Source organism: Stegostoma tigrinum, chromosome 31 (assembly GCF_030684315.1).
Source record: "Stegostoma tigrinum isolate sSteTig4 chromosome 31, sSteTig4.hap1, whole genome shotgun sequence".
Taxonomy (NCBI): Eukaryota; Metazoa; Chordata; class Chondrichthyes; order Orectolobiformes; family Stegostomatidae; genus Stegostoma; species Stegostoma tigrinum.
Genome location: NC_081384.1, coordinates 40,657,646 through 40,675,475, shown reverse-complemented (window position 1 = coordinate 40,675,475; position 17,830 = coordinate 40,657,646). Strand labels below are relative to the sequence as shown.

Below are 17,830 nucleotides of genomic sequence, written 5' to 3'. Positions count from 1 at the left end.
GAGGGAAGTGAGAGATCAGGAGGACCTTGTCACTGCTTTGGGAGGGAAGAGTGGAGGTGAGGGCAGAAGTGTGGAATGTGTTAGACAGACCATAGGACCCAGTCAACTGCAGTGATGGGAATCCTCAACTGAGAAAGAAGGTGGATATTTTGGAGGCTTTTTGTGGAAGCTGGCATAGTCAGAACAGATGTGACAGAGACAGAATCTGGGACAGTGGAATGGAGTCTTTACAGGAAGTGGGGTATGAGTACACATAGTCCAGGTAACTTTGAGTCAGTAGGTTTGTACTAGATATTGGTGCCAACCTCCTCCCAGAATTGGATAGAGATGTCAAGGCAGGGGAGCGAGAAGTCAGAGATGGAACAGGTGAAGGTAAAACAGAGTGGAAGTGGGAAGTGAAATTGATAAATGTCTCCAATTCAGAATGAGAGCAGGAAGCAACATGGGTTATGTCAGCGATGTAGCAGTTGTGGGGATGGACTCAAGTAAGACTGAAACCAACAATGTTCTCCATATCCCACCAAGTGATACGCATGTCTGGGGCCTGTGATGGTACCCATGGCAACACCTTTGATCTGAAAAATGTGAGAGGCATTAAAGAAATTGTTTAAGTGCGGAGGAACTTGGCCAGGCAGAGGAGGGTGGTGGTGAATAAGGAAGTTTGGGACCTTTTTTTTGGGAAGAAGTGGACCCCAAGATTATCCTGATAGGTAGAGTACATTTAAATGGATTGCATATCAATGGCAAAAAAGAGGTGGCCGGAGCCTGCAAACTGCATCAGAAGAACGGGGGAATGTAAGTGTTAAGAAACTGTAATTGAATATGTCCTGTGGTGAATGAGACAAATTGTTGAGTCAGAAGGTTCAACTAATGTGGAGGGCAGCCACAAAAGTAGTTATGACCACAATCAGCCCGATTTTAAGTGAATGAGAAATCAGTTCAAATAAGTACATGAACAGAAAAGGTATGTGGGGGCGGGGACAATATGGACCAAACGCAGGCAAGTGGGACTAGTTTAGAACATAGAACATAACAGCACAGCCCTTCGGCCCTCGATGTTGTGCCGACCTGTCATACCGATCTGAAGCCCATCTAACCTACACTATTCCATGTACGTCCATATGCTTATACAGTGATGCCTTAAATGTACCCAAAGTTGGCGAATCTACTACTGTTAAATTTGGGAACACATTCGATCTGGACGTGTTGGACCGAAGGGTCTGTTTCTATGCTGTTGACTGACCGAATGGCTTACTCCTATCCCTGTTTCTTATGAAGTTTTATCACTTGTGCAACAAGGATTCCAAATGCAGGCCCTCGGTGTATAACTTTATTTATAAATTAGATTGCAGCTTGAAATAATCAGGAAGGCGGCGTATGTGACAGTCTACAGCTTTGTTGCACTGAGGTTGTCGGTCACATGCGGCTGCTGCATTTCCGTGTTCTGAGTTTGTTGCAATGTTATTTCCTGCAAAGTGTGTCTGACCAGAATGGCGCCATCCTGCTCCTCAACCAATAGCCAGGCTATTCAGCTGTGGGGGCGGGGGATGCAGCTGAGTGAACGGGGTGGCGCCGAGGCTCCTGGGAACTGTAGTCTGGAGGTGAGGCGGGACTGGAATTGCGACTGCGTAGTGAAGGAGAAAGGACGCGCTGTTGTTCGTCGAACTACAAGCCCCAACGGCCATAGGGCTGTGGGCGGCTGAGCGCCTGCGCGCTCTACTGCCCCACAGCGGCCGGGCAGAGTTCATGCATCTCCGCCGCGGTTCTCGCTGCATTGTTATCGGGGGAAAGGCTGCACCCTGTAAGCCACCAGTGCCAGGCCCCGCCGCCATCTTACTGCGCTCTCGTTGCTTCGAAAAAGAAACGACTGACCGACTAGCGGCTCGAATCCTCCAGCTTTTGCTTTTCCTCTGCTGTTTTTGCGGACGGATAAGTCGAAGTGACCTCTGGTAGAGTCGATCTAAGGACTAGCTCGAGCGGGGCTCCGCCTTTGCCCGTGTGCGTGTTGGCGGGCGGGCGGACCGACCGACCGACCGACAGACTGTGTCTGAAGTGGTGGCTGCTTTGGCCGAGGCCGGGGCCCGGCTCGGGCTCCCTCACGTGCGGTGAGTGCTTTGTTTAATCAGGGGCTGAAGGCGGGCGATCGGGGAACAAGGGCCTGGCCTCACGTGGCGGCTGCTTTGTGCGCGGATGCCGTGGCGCCGGGGCAGCTCCCCTCCCCCGCTCTCCCTCCCTCCGTGGCGCAGTTGGCGTGGCGGTGCCTGGGAGCCGGGGCCCGGCAGGCTCTGAAGCTTCTAGAAGCCGAGCCCAGCCCGCGGCCATCAGCTTATTGTTGCAGCCGGTTACATCATCCAGGTTCCCGGGCACGTGATGGTCGAGCCCCCCCCCCCCCCCCGTGTCCACCAACGACCCCCCGCGTCCAAACCTGACTCCCCCCACCCCCGATTTCCTCCAAAACTGACAACCTCGCATCCACCTTCAGTCTGAAGTCCCCAATCTCTTTCTCTGTTTTGCCGTTCCCCCCCCACCCATACAAGCACCCACAAACCATATCCAGCAACTTAGGGTCTACCCTTTATCTCCTTGAAGGCAGGTGTCTCATCTATTTGTCCGCCCCAATCCCATAATCCAAGTGTTGTGTAAGTGGTCAAATGCATGGCGGATGAAATATAATGTGGATGAATTTGAGGTTATCCACTTCGGTAACAAAAACAGGAAGGAGGATTATTGCCTGAATGCCCTTTTCCCAATCTACAGGCAGTGCAGTGAGACTTCGATATCATTTGTGTACCATTTTCTGAAAGTTAAGCCTGCATGTGGTATGTAAGAAGGCAAGTAGCATGTTGGCTGTTTTAAGAAGAGGATTCAAGTAGCAGGGATGGTTAGCTGCAATTGTACACAGCCTTAGTGGGACTGCACCTGGAGTATAGTGTCCAGTTTGAATGTCCCTGTGTGAGGAAGAATGTTATAGAGAAAGGGAAGCAACAAAGATTTACCAGATTAATTGTTGCTGGGATGGCAGCACTGACAAGCCTTGATTAGTTAGGACTGTCTTCATTGGAATTTAGAAAACTGAGTGAGGGAATCTATTAAAAACAGACAAAATTCTAACAGGATTAGACTGGGAAAAGTCACGAAGTGTTCCCATTTAAGGATACAAGGCCAGCCATTTAGGACCGAGATTAGAAGAAATGCCTTCGCCCAGATTCATAGAGATGTACAGTATGGTCCAACTCATCCATGCTGATCAGACATCCTGAATTAGTCTAGTTCTACTTGCTAGCATTTGGCCCACCCATCCAGATGGCTTTTAAATGTTGTAATTGTTTCAGCCTCCACCACTCCCTCTGGCAGCTTGGTCCATGCATGCACCACTCCCTGTGTGAAAAATTGCGTCTTAAATCTTTCCCCTCTGTCCTTAAACCTGTAGTGGTGGATGCAACTAAATGGAAGAATGTGAAAGAAATGACGGAATGAAAGTTCAGGAGAGGTTATTAAAGTCTCCACAGACACACATACGATAGTGTGTTTGGAAAAGGCTAGCAAGCAAACACTGGGGGGGAAAAAAAAGAAAATGAGAAGAGGAAGGGTTAATACAGGGCTGAGGGTGTTAGAACTGAATGCATGTAGTGTAAGGAATAAGGTAAATGAGCTTATGGCTGTGATCAAAACTGGCGGGTATGATGTGGTAGCTATCACTGAGACGTGGCTGTAAGGGGATCAGGATTAGGAACTGAATATCCAAGGGTATACTTCTTATCAAAAAGATTGGCAGGTGTGCCGAGGGGGTGGTGTTGCTTTATTAGTGAGAAATGAAATTAAATCAATAGGAAGAAACAAAGTAGGGTCAGATGGTGTAGAATCTGTGGGTAGAATTGATGAACTGTAAATTTTAAAAAATAGTTGGGGTTGTGAACAGGCCTTCAAACAGTAGTCAGCAGCTGGGGTGCAAGATGCACCAGGAGATAGAAAAGCTATGTAAGAGAGGCAAAGTCACAGTGATCATGGGGGATTTCAGTATGCAGGTGAACTGGGAAAATCATGTTGGTAGTGGATTACAAGAAAAGGAGTTTGTAGAATGTCTGTGAGCTGGCTTTTTGGAGCACCTCGTGGTGGAGCCCACAGGGGAACAGGCAATACTGGATTTGGTGTTGTGCAATGAAGCAGACTTGTTAAGAGAGCTTAAGGTAAAGGAACCCTTAGGAGGCAGTGATCATAATATGATAGCATTTACTCTAATTTGAGAGGGAGAAGATACAATCAGAGATAATGGTATTACAGCTGAATAAAAGTGACTGCAGAGGTATGAGGGTAGAGCTGGGCCGAATTGACTGGAAAAGGAGCCTAGCAGGAAAGACAGCGGAACAGAATGGTAGGAGTTTCTGGGAGTAATTCAAGAGACACAGCAGAAGTTCATCCCGAGGAAAAAGAAGCATGGCTCAGCGAGGATGAGGCAACCATAGCTGACTAAGGAAGTCAGGGATAGTGTGAAAACGCATAATGTAGCAAAGAGCAGTGGGAAACCAGAGGGCTGGAAAGCTTACAAAGACCAGAGGGCAACAAAAAAAAGGAGGGAGAAGATTAAATATGAGGGTAAGCTAGGCAGTAATGAAGACTGTAAGCATTTCTTTTGATATATAAAGGGCAAAAGTGGACATTGAACTACTGGAAAATTATGGTGGAGAGATGGTCATGGGGAACAAGGAAATGGCTGAGGAACAGAATAATTACTTATCGTAAGTCTTCACGGTGGAAGACATGAGTAATCTCCCAAAAATTCAAGAGTCAGGGACAGAGCTGAGTGTGGTGGCCATCACCAAGGAAAAGGTGCTCGTAAACCTGATTGGCCTGAAGGTGGACAAGTAACCTGGACTAGATGGACTACACCACAGATTTCTAAAGGAGATAGCTGAAGAGATAGTGGAAGCCTCAGTGGTGACCTTTCAGGAATTACTAGAATCAGGGAGAGTCCGAGAGGACTGGAAAATCACTAACATGGCACCCCTGTTTAAGAAGGGAGTAAGGAGACGGAAAATTACAGGTCCATTAGCCTAATCTCAGTCATGGGTAAGATTTTGGAGTCCAATGTAGAGGATGGCATTGCTGAATATTTGGAAGTATATAGTAATTTAGGGCAAAGTCAGTATGGTTTCATCAAGGAGAGGTCATGCCTGACAAATCTGCTGGAATTCTTTGAAGAAGTCACGAGCAGGGCAGACCAAGGAGTGCCAATAGGTGTTATTTACTTGGACTTCAAGAAGGCGTTTGATAAGCTGCCACACAGGAGGCTGCTGAGTAAGATAAGGGCCCCTGATGTTAGAGGCAAGCTGCTAGCATGCAAAGAAGATTGGCTGTCAGACAGAAAGCAGAGAGTAGGGATAAAGGGATCTTTCTCAGGGTGGCAGCTGGTGACAAGTAGAGTTCTGCAAGGGTCAGTGCTGGGACTGCAACTTTTAACTTTGTACTTTAATGATCTAAATGAAGGAACTGTGGGCATTCTGGCTAAGTTTGCAGATGATACAAAGATAGGTGGAGGGACAGGTAGTTTTGAGGAGGTGGTGAGGATGTGGAAGGGCTTGGACAGGTTCGGAGAGTGGGCAAACAAGTGACAGATGGAGTACAACTTGGGAAAATGTGAGGTCGTGCACTTGGTAAGAAGAAGCAAAGCATGGACTATTTTCTAACTGAGGAGAAAATTTAGAAATCTGAAGTGCAAAGAGACTTGGGAATTCTAGTCCGCGATTCTCTCAAGGTAAACTTGCAGGTTAAGTCAGTAGTCAGGAAGGCAAATGCAATGTTAGCATTTATTTTGAGCGGACTTGAATATAAAAGCAGGGACTTTATAAGACTCTGGTCAGGCCACATTTGGAGTATTGTGTGCATTTTGGGCCCCATATCTAGGGACGGTTGAACTGGCCCTGGAGCAAGTTCAGAGGAGGTTCACGAGAATGGTCCCAGGAATTGAAAGCTTAACATGAGAAACATTTGAGGACTCTGGGATGACACTCGTTGGAGTTTAGACTGATGATGGGGGTCTAATTGAAACTTTCAGGATACTGAATGACCTGGACAAAGTGAATGTTGGGAAAATGCTTCCGTTGGTAGAAGAGTCTAGGACCCGAGGGCACAGCCTTAGAGTAAAGGGAAGACCTTTTTTAGAAGGGAGATAAGGAGAAATGACTGCTGCCAGAGAGTGGTGAATCTATGGAATTCACTTACACAGAAGGCTGTAGAGGCCAGGCCATTGAATAGGGAAACCAGAATTGCATGCAGTACTCTAAAAGTGGCCTAACCAGTGTCCTGTATAACCACAACTTCATCTCCCACTCCTATTTTCAGTGCTCTGATCAATAAAAACAAGGGTACTAAATGCCGCCTTTACCACCCTGTCTACCTGGGACTCCTCTTTAAATGAACTATGCACCTGCACCACTAGGTCTCTCTGATCAGCAATACAACCCAGCGCTTTACCATTATGTGTATAAGTCCTGCCCTGATTTACCTTAGCAAAGTGCAGCACTTCACATTTATCAAAATTAAATTCCATCTGCCACTGAGGTAACCTTCGCTCTTCACTACACAACCAAGTTTGGTGTCATCTGCAAACTTAACCAACCGTTCTTCCTATCGACACATCCAGATCATTTAAACAAATGAGCCTGTGGAATTCTCTGCGCAAAAAGTGATTGAGGTTAAAACGTTTTCAAGGAGTCACATGCTCTTGAGGCTAAAGGATATGGGGAGAAAGTGGGAAGGAGGTATAGAGTTGAATGATCCATGATATTAAATAGTGAAGTAGGCTAGAAGGCCCTCTTCCTATTTTTTATATTTCACTATGCCTTCCTGCCCAGTTTGAGTCCTGTCTGTCTGATGTATTTTCCTATACCTTTCTTGAATGACACATCCTCGAGCTATGAAAACAAGTTCTCTGTGATCTGATGTAAGTTTGTTATGACTTTGTAAACCTTTTTCCTATTTCCTTTGTTGCTGTATACCCACAAGAGGAATCCCTCAATAATTTGTCCCCATACCATTAGTAATTGGATGCTTTTGCAACTAAAAACAAAATATTGGGGACACATGAAGTACGGAACAAGCACAATGCTGGAGAAACTCAGCATCTGTTGGGAGAAAAACAGTGAACATGTTAAATCTAGTGTGACTTCTTCAGAATAGTCATACTGAACTCACTCTGTTAGCTCTGTTTCAGTCTCCACAGATGCCGCCATGCCTGCTGATTTAATCAGAATTCTGTGTGTGTTTGTGGTAGATGTTTTTAGAAGAGTATACTGCACAAGACAGCTCAGGATTTAACCATAATCTGGAACTAGAAAGCCCATGGCTGTGGTGTCCTCTGGGCTGAGTAATTTTGTGTTGTCTTGCTGTTTGTGGGTGACCTCAGACTGTTGCATGGGAGAACTGAGTCACTGACTTTACATTCAAGCAGTTTTCATTATGTGGAATATGATCAGGTTGAAATGTCTGAAATTTTCGGAGCACTATATTTGTGGCTTGACTTCCTTGGTTAGGCCTGTTTATGTTGTGTTATCTCAAAGTGGACCTCTCAGTTTGAAAGGTCACTCTTGTTGGTGTAATTAGGGAAGAATATTATCTTTTTTGTTTCCTCATCAGTGGTAGGTCCAGGTTCTCAAAGATGTTCTAACTAGGAAATTATAGAATACAGGTCTACAGCATAACTAATTGGCCTGTATATATTATTATCATTTGGTTTGATTCTTTAAAATTTATTGTTTAATTTATGAACAGATTGTTACATCATTTTTTTTCTGTCTTGTAAAATAGTATGTTGCAGTAGGCTGTAGTATTTAGAATACACTTGTATAATCTTGTGGAAATCGTTCCCGTTGCCAGTGACAAGAGCTCTTAACCATGAATATTTCACCATTACAGTATATAACTGCAAACATGTTTTTGGTTTAGCTTGGTAATGGAATCTGTTTGTATAATGGTGTTTTATTTGACTTCAGTGAATATTGTACGTCTGTAGTCCCATTATTGTACTTGAAACATTTAATTTGGATAAAAGTAATAAAATGTTGAGAATGTTTAAGTCTAAGAGCAGGAATGTTTACATACTACAATGCTGGCAAATAGTTGCTGAACCAAGTTTTAGTTTGCCCAGATTTCTAAAAAAAGTACTTGAGAAGGAGCTGGTGTCAAAATATAAAATTTGAATCGGTGGGTCTTGGAGTCAAGAATTTACTTGCGAAGGAATGAACAATGAATTAGCAAATGCATGAATTTTTGTCTTGTGGAAAGCTTTGTCTTTTTTATGCGAGCTATCATAATAGTCTTGAAGATGGGAGTCTGGTCATTTATATAGTATGGCACAGCTTCTGTTTCTGTTTGGTGACGTCAAGTGGTTGTAGTCAGGCTATTCGACTGTAAGACTAGAGGTCTTATATACAAGAGCCTTGAATACACTTAACAATACAGCCTCTCTGCTTAAAAAAAGTTGCTACAGTTTCATGACCATCTGAGAAAAGAAATGTTCTCATTTCTGTCCAAGCTGGACAACTCCTTTTTTCTGAGATTATGCCCTGTGGTCCTGAATTATCCCACAAGGATAAACAACCTTTTTGCATCTACCCAGTCAAGCCCTGAGAGTTTTCTATCTTTCAGTAACGTTGATCCTCATTCATCAAGGTTCCAATTAGTACAGGCCCAACCCATTCAACCTCTCCTCATAAGAAACTCCCTCCATACCCATGATCAACCGAGTGAACCTTCGCTGGGCAGCCTCCAGTGCTAGTAGATATTTCCTCAGGTAAGGGAACCAAAACTATTTGCAGTTTTCCAGCAGAGGCCTGATGAGTGCTTTACACAGTTTTAGAAGCTCCCTATTTTTTTGAACTCTGTTCCCTTCAAAACAAAAAAGCTAGCAGTCCATTTACCCTCTCTACTGTCTGCAGTACTTGGATATCAACTTTTTGTGATACCTGTGAGGGCTCCCAAATCTTTGTACTTCAATATTCTGAAGACTTTGTCAAATTAAGTAATACCCAGTTCCTCTTTGTCCTACCCAACTGTATAACCTCACGTTTTCCTGCATTATATCCCATCTAAGTTTTGCCCATTTGTTCAACCATTCAACTTTGTGTTATCCTCTTGACTTGCCTTCTAACCTTTTTTTGTTACATTACCAAAAATCATGCCTTCACTTTTATTTGAAGAATCTCTTACTATCCCTTTGAATATACTTCCTACTTTTCCCACAATGTTTATTTTCTCCCTCATTTTTATTTTAATTTTGGCTTTTAAAATTTTTCTAATCCTGTGGTTTACCACTAATCTTTGCTACAATATATGTTTTAAGTTCAACACAGATGTTTCCAACCCAAGTTTCCCATTCTCAACCTGAATGCTACATTCTGCCATTTGATTCTCCTTGTTTTCTCAGGAATGTTTTACTTTTGGTTAGTTTTATTGAACACATCACGTTGCAAATTGGCAGATGCAGTATAACTTGATCTCTGAGTAATCATTCACACCACACAAGTGACCACTTCCAACGAGAGAATCTAAACATCTGTGCCTGATATTCAGTAGTACTATGATCGCAAAATCCCCTTTTGTCAGCATCATATGGGTTACTCTTGACCCAAAAGTCAAATAGACCAGCCATCTATGTACTCGACAAGAACCGATAAGAGGCAAGGAATCCTGCAGTAACTCACCACCTGATTCCTTACTGTCTCTGACTCCCAAAACCTGTCCAGTATCTTCAAACACAGTGGAGGAATGTGGTGGATTATACTTCATTTTTGTGCATCATTGCAGCTCTGACAATATTCATGAAGCTTGTTACCACGCAGGGTAAAGCAGTGTTTGTTTTGTTTTCCATCTACCACCTACAATTGCTTCCACCATTGACGCGTAATGGCAACAGTGTGTGCCATCTCAAATTGACTCATCTAGATGGGTATGATGGCACCTTCCCAACATGTTACCTTTATACCTAGGAGGACAAGGTTGGCAGATGCATGGAACCACCACCATTTGGCAAATTCTGCCATGTACGGTCATTCCTCCATTTCTGCAGGGGTTCTTCCTGAGAACCCCAATGAACGATGAAATTTGCAAGTGTGGAGTTCATTTAAAAATAAGATAAAAATTATGGGTCTTGATTTTTGCTGTTACTTAATTTTGGCAGAGCTGGGCAGGCTTGCAATTTATGATTTCTCACAGATGATTTGCTGTACTAATCTTACTGCAACTATATTGGTGTTGTTTCATCAACGGTGGGTTAAAATTTACAGATTCCCAAATGGCACTGTATGTCCCAGCACCTCATGGAAGTTCAATCAAGTACACATGACTCTGTTTTCACAAGTAGCTGGGGATTTGCAAGGAAAGCTAATCTGGCCAGGGACACCCACAACCTGTGAGCAAATACGTTTTAAGAAATTACTTTTGGCCACAATCTTTTGGATTGATGAGAGTATTGAGCAGAGTTGGAGTTTTTGCTAACCGTCTAAATCTTAATATATTGTAAGGCCTGTTCTTGCTCAAATAGTTTGAGCAAAGCTTGTCATCAAATCTCCCAAAAGAGGCACATCTACTGGATAAGGCTTTGATGGAATTCTGGTCCTTGACTGAAATTGCTGAAGTTATGTTTGGGAGAGACAGTACTGGATAGAAAGTTGCTGCAGAAATTTTGATAGTTTCGTTGGATGCTGTAATGGGTGAGTTGGATGAAGAACAGAGAAGTTTGAATAAGGGTAATTTCAAACAACAATTTCAAGATTAGGTTCCTTTTGGTTTTTGAGTGACAATGTCAATTCTGTAATGTTGGGGTCTATCAAACATTAGTCTCTAGGACTAGCATCCACTAAGTAACTGAAACCATTATTTAGTGGTCCTGATGCCTTCCTCTGGAGCCAAGGTTAGGTCATGCCTCCCAAACCTTATTGAGTTCTTTGAAAAGGTGACCGAACAGGTGGATGAGGGTAAAGTAGTTGATGTGATATATATGGATTTCAGTAAAATGTTTGATGAGATTCCCCAAGGTAGACTATTGCAGAAAATACGGAGGCATGGGATTGAGGGTGATTTAGCGGTTTGGATCAGAAATTGGCTAGCTGTAAGAAGACAGAGGTTGGTGGTTGATGGGAAATGTTCATCCTGGAGTTCAGTTACTAGTGGTGTACCGAAAGGGTCTGTCTTGGGGCCACTGCGCTTTGTCATTTTTATAAATGACCTGGATGAGGGCGTAGAAGGATGGGCTAGTAAATTTGCTGATGACGCTAAAGTCAGTGGAGTTGTGGATAATGCGGAAGGATGTTGCAGGTTAACAGGACATAGATAAGCTGCAGAGCTGGGCTGAGAGGTGGCCAGTGGAGTTTATTGCGGAAAAGTGCGAGGTGATTCGCTTTGGAAGGAGTAACAGGAATACAGTGTACTGAGTGAATGGTAAGATTCTCGGTAATATGGACGAGCAGAGAGATCTGGGTGTCCATTTGTGTACATCCCTGAAGGTTGATAGGGTTGTTAATGTGGATGTAGTGTGGATGAGCAGAGGGATCTTTATGGCCATGTGCATAGATCCCTGAAAGTTGCCACCCAGGTTGATAGGATTGTTAAGGCGGCAAGCGATGTGTTAGGTTTTATTGGTAGAGGGATTGAGTTTCGGAGCCATGAGGTCATGTTGCAGCTGAACAAAACTCTGGTGCGACCGCACTTGGAGTATTGCGTACAGTTCCAGTCGCCGCATCATAGGAAGGATGTGGAAGCATTGGAAAGTATGTAGAGGAGATTTACCAGGATGTTGCCTACTATGGAGGGACGGTCTTATGAGGAAAGGTTGAGGGACTTGAGACTGTTTTCATTAGAGAGAAGAAGGTTAAGAGGTGACTTAATAGAGACATACAAGATGATCAGGGGATGAGATAGGGTGGATAGTGACAGCCTTTTCCCTCAGATGGTGATAGCTAGCACGAGGGGTCATAGCTTTAAATTGAGGGGTGATAGATATAGGACAGATGTCAGAGGTAGGTTCTTTACTCAGAGAGTAAGGGCGTAGATTGCCCTGCCTGCAACAGTAGTAGACTCGCCAAGTTTAAGGGCATTTAAATGGTCATTGGATAAACATATGGATGATAACGGAATAGTGTAGGTGAGATGGACTTCGGATTGGATTCACAGTTTGGCGCAACATCAAGGGCCAAAGGGCCTGTACTGTGCTGTAATGTTTTATGTTGTATGTGCCATGTGCCAGTCTCTGTTAATCACTTGTGTTGGTCTCTTTTGGGACAGGACTATCTTTTGGTCAGCTGTGCAAAGTAGATGGAGGTCAATGGAGCTTGCTGTCCTCTGAAATGTTCCACTGCTGCAGTGCTTGACCACTTTGTGTTTGAGACTAGGCAGTGTGTTGGCAGGTTACTTAGCTGTGCAGGTGTCACAGCTAAGACAAGTCACATCTTCAATTACCCTATGCCCCTTCCAGTAGAATGCTCAGTGTGAATGCCAAACAGGGACTCTGATCTGAATCTTATTTCTCCCTTTTAGACATAGGCAAGCCAGATGCACATTCTAAGCTAAATGAGTTATCTTCTCCTTAAATTCCTGTTATTAATTCACAAAAAAATATAGACTGACCACTTTTGCCTCTGTGTTGACTGCTGTAGATGTTTTTAATTCACCCGCTCAAATGTGTTGAGGGATGCCTGGAGGAGGAGAGAAAGAGCAGGTCAGAGTGAGCCTCCTGGTTCTGCAGACAGGATACCACTACTATGCCGTAACAGTCCTTTTTAATGCATGGTTTGCTCAAAGGTATTTTAATGATTCAGTTCAGACACCCCTCTAGGTCATGCATAATGTGAACCCAAATCCTTTGACCCAAAGATAAGGAACTAACACGTTGTCACAGCATGCTGTTGACTACTATATTCCAATGCCTATCTGGATTACTGGATCAGAAGTGCTCTGGAGAAAATATTTCCATTGATGAACTTTAGAAACCATTTGGTTTTTTTTCCATCCAGTTGCTTGGGGATGAAAGAAAGCAGAGGGCTGCTGAGGGTGTTACAAACAGTGTTGTGATGGTGCTGTGGGACAGTTAGTACAGCGCTTGTTTGTGCACAGTGACGTGGCTGCTATTGTAGAGTGAAAAATTTGTTTATTACGAGAAAGGTGCTTTAACTTGGACTGATATCTTGTCGCAATATGTTATCTATGTTAAATTCACTGAGTGGGTTGGTTGCGTTCCTTCTTTGATTTTTTTTGTCCCTATGCTTCTCAAGAAAGTAAGGCGCTTTGGATCTCTTAGCAGTGATGACCCAGTGATGGGTTCTGTGGCATGAGGCTTACTGCATGGAGCTTGTTTCCATTTGTGTCTTTGTTCTTCCCATATCCATTTTACTGGTTGTCTTCAGAGAGTAGCTTGAGAATTTCCACATGAGTTGTTTTGAATGTATGAGACTCCATGTTTATAATTATTTTGTTGTAATATTTGCAGTGGGATTTGGACAAGAGAGACCTACAAGGGAACCATTCAAAGTATTTGAAACTGAAGGTATTTTTAGAGTTGGTAATGTTGGTACTTTTAGTGATAGGGTGTTGCAGCTTTTCTAATGTTCGAAAATCTGGAGTAGAACATTGAAATACCAGAACATAGTTCATGACAAATCACAGACCAGTAATTTGCACAATTTAGATTTAGAACATAGAACATAGAACAGTACAGCACAGAACAGACACTTCAGCCCACGATGTTGTGCCGACCATTGATCCTCATGTATGCACCCTCAAATTTCTGTGACCATACGCATGTCCAGTAGTCTCTTAAATGTCCCCAATGACCTTGCTTCCACAACTGCTGCTGGCAACGCATTCCATGCTCTCACAACTCTCTGTGTAAAGAACCCGCCTCTGACATCCCCTCTATACTTTCCACCAACCAGCTTAAAACTATGACCCCTCGTGCTAGCCATTTCTGCCCTGGGAAATAGTCTCTGGCTATCAACTCAATATACGGGAGATCTTCAGTCAGAAGAAACTGATTTGGAGGCAACTCCATTATAAAGGGACACAATTTTTCAGAACACATGGTGATCAAGAGCAAGTATGGAAAAGGAATTGGACAAAGGAATGCCAATGATCTCAAGGCCAGGGGCCAATTCCACCTGCTAAAATGTATGGTCAAAGATGGGGCTCTAGACCTACAAAACCCTTGACCAGTGACATGAAACTTCCTCAGCAGGCAATCACAGTCACAAGGAAGTGATTGCTGACAATGGCAATCAGCAGATGATGACAACCCAGTTACAGGCTTCCTGTGTGTGCTAGTTCATCAAGAGTTTGTCTGATCATGTCATCTCGAAGACTGCTGCCTGTCCGAAGTGGTCTCTCAATCTGAAAATTATTGTACATGCAAACCAAACCATTATCACTAAGGAGGTAGTGCTGGGCAAGCTAATGGGGCTAAAGGTAGACAAGTCTCCTGGCCCTGATGAAATGCATCGCAGGGTACTAAAAGAGATGAGGAGGGAAATAGCAAATGCACTAGTCATTATTTACCAAAGTTCACTGGACTCTGGGGTAGTATTTAGCAGGCACTTAAATGAGGCATGAGACCCTGTTTTAGTGTTGAAACAATCTAAATTAGGAAGCTTTTGGATTACATACTTGTTAGTTAACTTGCCGTATTTGGTCTCCATCCCTGCTTTGAAGGGAAAATACAAGAGTTCCTAACATTGAAATCTGGTCAGTGACCCATTTCATCTGTTTACATTGGTATTTTTTGTCAGCTTGTTCAGCAATGTTATGATGTGCCACTGGTGCAGGTGAGCATTGAAATTGGGCCTTCTGCCTCATAAGTAGGGGCACTACCAGTCAATCACAATAGTCCTTTTGTTCAGACATGTTATGACACACCTCTAGGGCAGGTTGGATTTGAATGTGGTTCTCCTGGCCCAGTGGCATAAACACTACCACCGCACCAGGTGAGTCCTTCATCTGTTCATATTTTAATCAACCTTCTGAGGCACTAGTCTTGGGCAGAGGAATTTGAATTCTGCCCTCCTGACTAAGAGATAGGGACACTGCCGCTGTGCCAGAAGAGACCTTCGTCTGTTGTGAATTCTCTCTGTCACGTGTAACTGTTGTAGATATTATCTAATCAATCTGTTCAGCGATGTTAGAACAGGCCTCTGGAGCAGGTGGACTTGAATTGGCCGTCCAAAAGGTATCGAACTTCCACTGTGCTGCTAGAGTCCTTTATCTGTTAATTCCAAATGAGGCTAAATTAGGATCAGCTCTGGTGCCCTTTACAAAAATTAATAACCTGGCTGAATCTTGTGGTCAGTGTTGCTAGTGAAGTAAAATTCTCTGTCTTCAGCAAAGTAGAAATAGATTTTAGGAAATGTAGCATAAACCAGACAGAGCTCTCTACGTTGAAACAGTGATTTGTACTGGGTTGTAAGAGTACAAACAACCGTTGATATCACTGTGCCAATGTGTGAACTGCTCTGTTGATCTAGATACAACGCTGTAGATTTAGATTTTAGAGATCATGGGCTCACAAACAGAGTAAGACCTCACAGCTGTTCCCTTTGCAGAGCTCGCTGGCTTGTTGATGCTTAGTGAGAACATCTCAGTGCCTCTGGATGGAATCAGAAAATTATGTTTTGATTGGTCAGAATCTGAGCACAGGATTCAGCAGTTTAGCAAGTTTCATTCACTCATTTAATCTTGTGTTCAAGGTTGGGTTTTATGAAAAATGATGGAGTGAATCAATTTAAAACGAGTGCTGTATAAAAATACGCATGTATACAAAATGGAAATTGAATGTGCATGCTGCTGACAGGTATACTTATACCCAGCGATAGAAAGGTTACTCAACATCACTAGTAACGGATTTAATGCAAAGAAACTTGAAACATTGAGTACAAGTGTCCTCCATTTAAGTTGACATCTGGGCAAAACCAAAAATCGGTGGACTGTGGTTTTTGGGTCCCCTATAGTTTTTTAATTGTTGCAAAAGATTTGTGGCTTTTGAGTTGTGATTTTTGTTGACGTGAACCATTTAACTTTGCTATTGATAGAACAGAAAACTTTGTTTTAAACGGAACTTTTTAAACCAGCACTTGATAAACTGGCAAAAAATGTATACTTCAAATATTGCGAAGTTTACAGTATTATCACTGTCTCTTAGACATGTCTGACATTAAGTTTTGTTGAAGGCAAAGTTGTGTTATTTGTGACTTACACTGTTATACTTTATTTACAGTATGTATACTCCCTGAATTGTATTTCTATTATTTAGCATGTGTTTTCCCATTGATTATGTGGATCTCTTGACTACACGGAATATTTGATCTACGGCACACGCCTCGTCCCCTCGGTGTTAATAAAAAGCATGCTGTGAAATAATGGCATTCTCCTCTGTTTTTGAAGTTAGTGAGAATGACAGAGTAATGCACAGTTGAAGGTTCAGATTTATTAAATTGGTTCTCTGTGGTGGAAAGATCCTGCGTAGCAAGCGTTTTGCTCTTGATACGGAAGGAGCTGCAAATGGGCTTGAAATTAAGCCACTTTAACAGCTGCTTTTGAATTTTTGACTTGGCAATGTGTCTGCTATCGATGGGCTAAAAGCACAGCATAGATGGAAATGAACCATTTCTGTTAGTAATTTGGTCAGGATCTATGGAACAGATTGGGAGTGATAGTAGGAACTGCAGATGCTGGAGAATCTGAGATAACAAGGTGTAGAGCTGGATGAACACAGCAGGCCGAGCTGGAATGCTAATGTTTTGGGCCGAGACCCTTCTTCAGAAATGGGCTTGAATTTCTGAAGAAGGGTTGAGGTCTGAAACGTCAGCCTTCCTGCTCCTCTGCTGTTTGGCCTGCTGTGTTCTACACCTTGTTATATCAGAGATTGGAAGTGATTGGTACAAGCATTAGTTGGGAAATGAAGAAATCTGTTTTCACTCAGAGGCTGATAGTGTCAGGTTTGTTTTTGTAGACGCTCGTGGACTTGAGGCAATAGCAAGACACAGACCTGGCTGGATACAAAAACAGAAGCTTTTATTATAAAGCAAGTACAAGCTGTGGAGGATCACTGTACTCAACCCAGCACAGAGCACTGAGTTTCATAAGCAATTGTCCCCAAACAGCGGGACCTCATTACAACCTTGGTTTAATCATAAAGGAAAGAGCTGAATTCCAGAAGTGATTGAATGATAGCCCTTGACCGAGTGTGGCACCAAGGAGCCCCAACAAAATGGGAATCAGGGAACAAACTGTCCACTGGTTACTCTTATGTATGATTTGGCTAATACAAAAAAATTACTACATTCGGAAGATAAAGAGAACAGGAAACAGCATTGATCGTTTGTGAGGTGACTGATAACAGCAGGATGCGTTTCAAGTCGCCGAAGTGACAGAATGCGATTTAAAGCCACCGTAATGTCTGGCTTGAACAAAAGGTCACTGACCTGGCCACTTCAGTATAAACGGAAGTTTCATCCCTTACAGAATTACAGATGACTCCTCAACAAACATTTCCCACCCAATCCTATTCAGGCAGGACGTTTAAAACAGTTTCCACATAACCCTGTGTAGGAAGAGAAGGAGCATAAATATTAATGGAATGTTATTCCATTAACATCTCAATAGGGGTCTGGAACTCCCTACCTGAAAGGAGTCTAGAGGCAGAAATTGTCATCTAATTTCGCTGGTTGAATGTGTTTGGAGGTATGGACAAGAGCTGGGAAATGGGATTAACCGAATGACTCATTTTTCAGCCAGCACAGATACAACGAACAGATTAACACCACTCTTTGTTGTAAATTGTCCCAATCTTTTCTTT

General features: G+C 43.1%; 1 protein-coding gene across 3 annotated transcripts in view; it reads left to right on the top strand.

Moving 5' to 3' along the window:
- The window catches only part of LOC125466244 (KAT8 regulatory NSL complex subunit 1-like), a 252,498-nt gene that overhangs the window by 48,747 nt on the left and 185,921 nt on the right, over nt 1-17,830 (top strand). The window contains exon 1 of one of the 3 annotated variants that reach the window (XM_059638627.1): nt 1,729-2,105. The exons of the other annotated variants lie outside the window; for them this stretch is intronic. The gene's annotated coding sequence lies outside the window, so the exon portion shown is untranslated. Of the gene's footprint in view, nt 1-1,728; nt 2,106-17,830 lie in introns of those variants that run through there. 3 annotated transcript variants of the gene reach the window in all.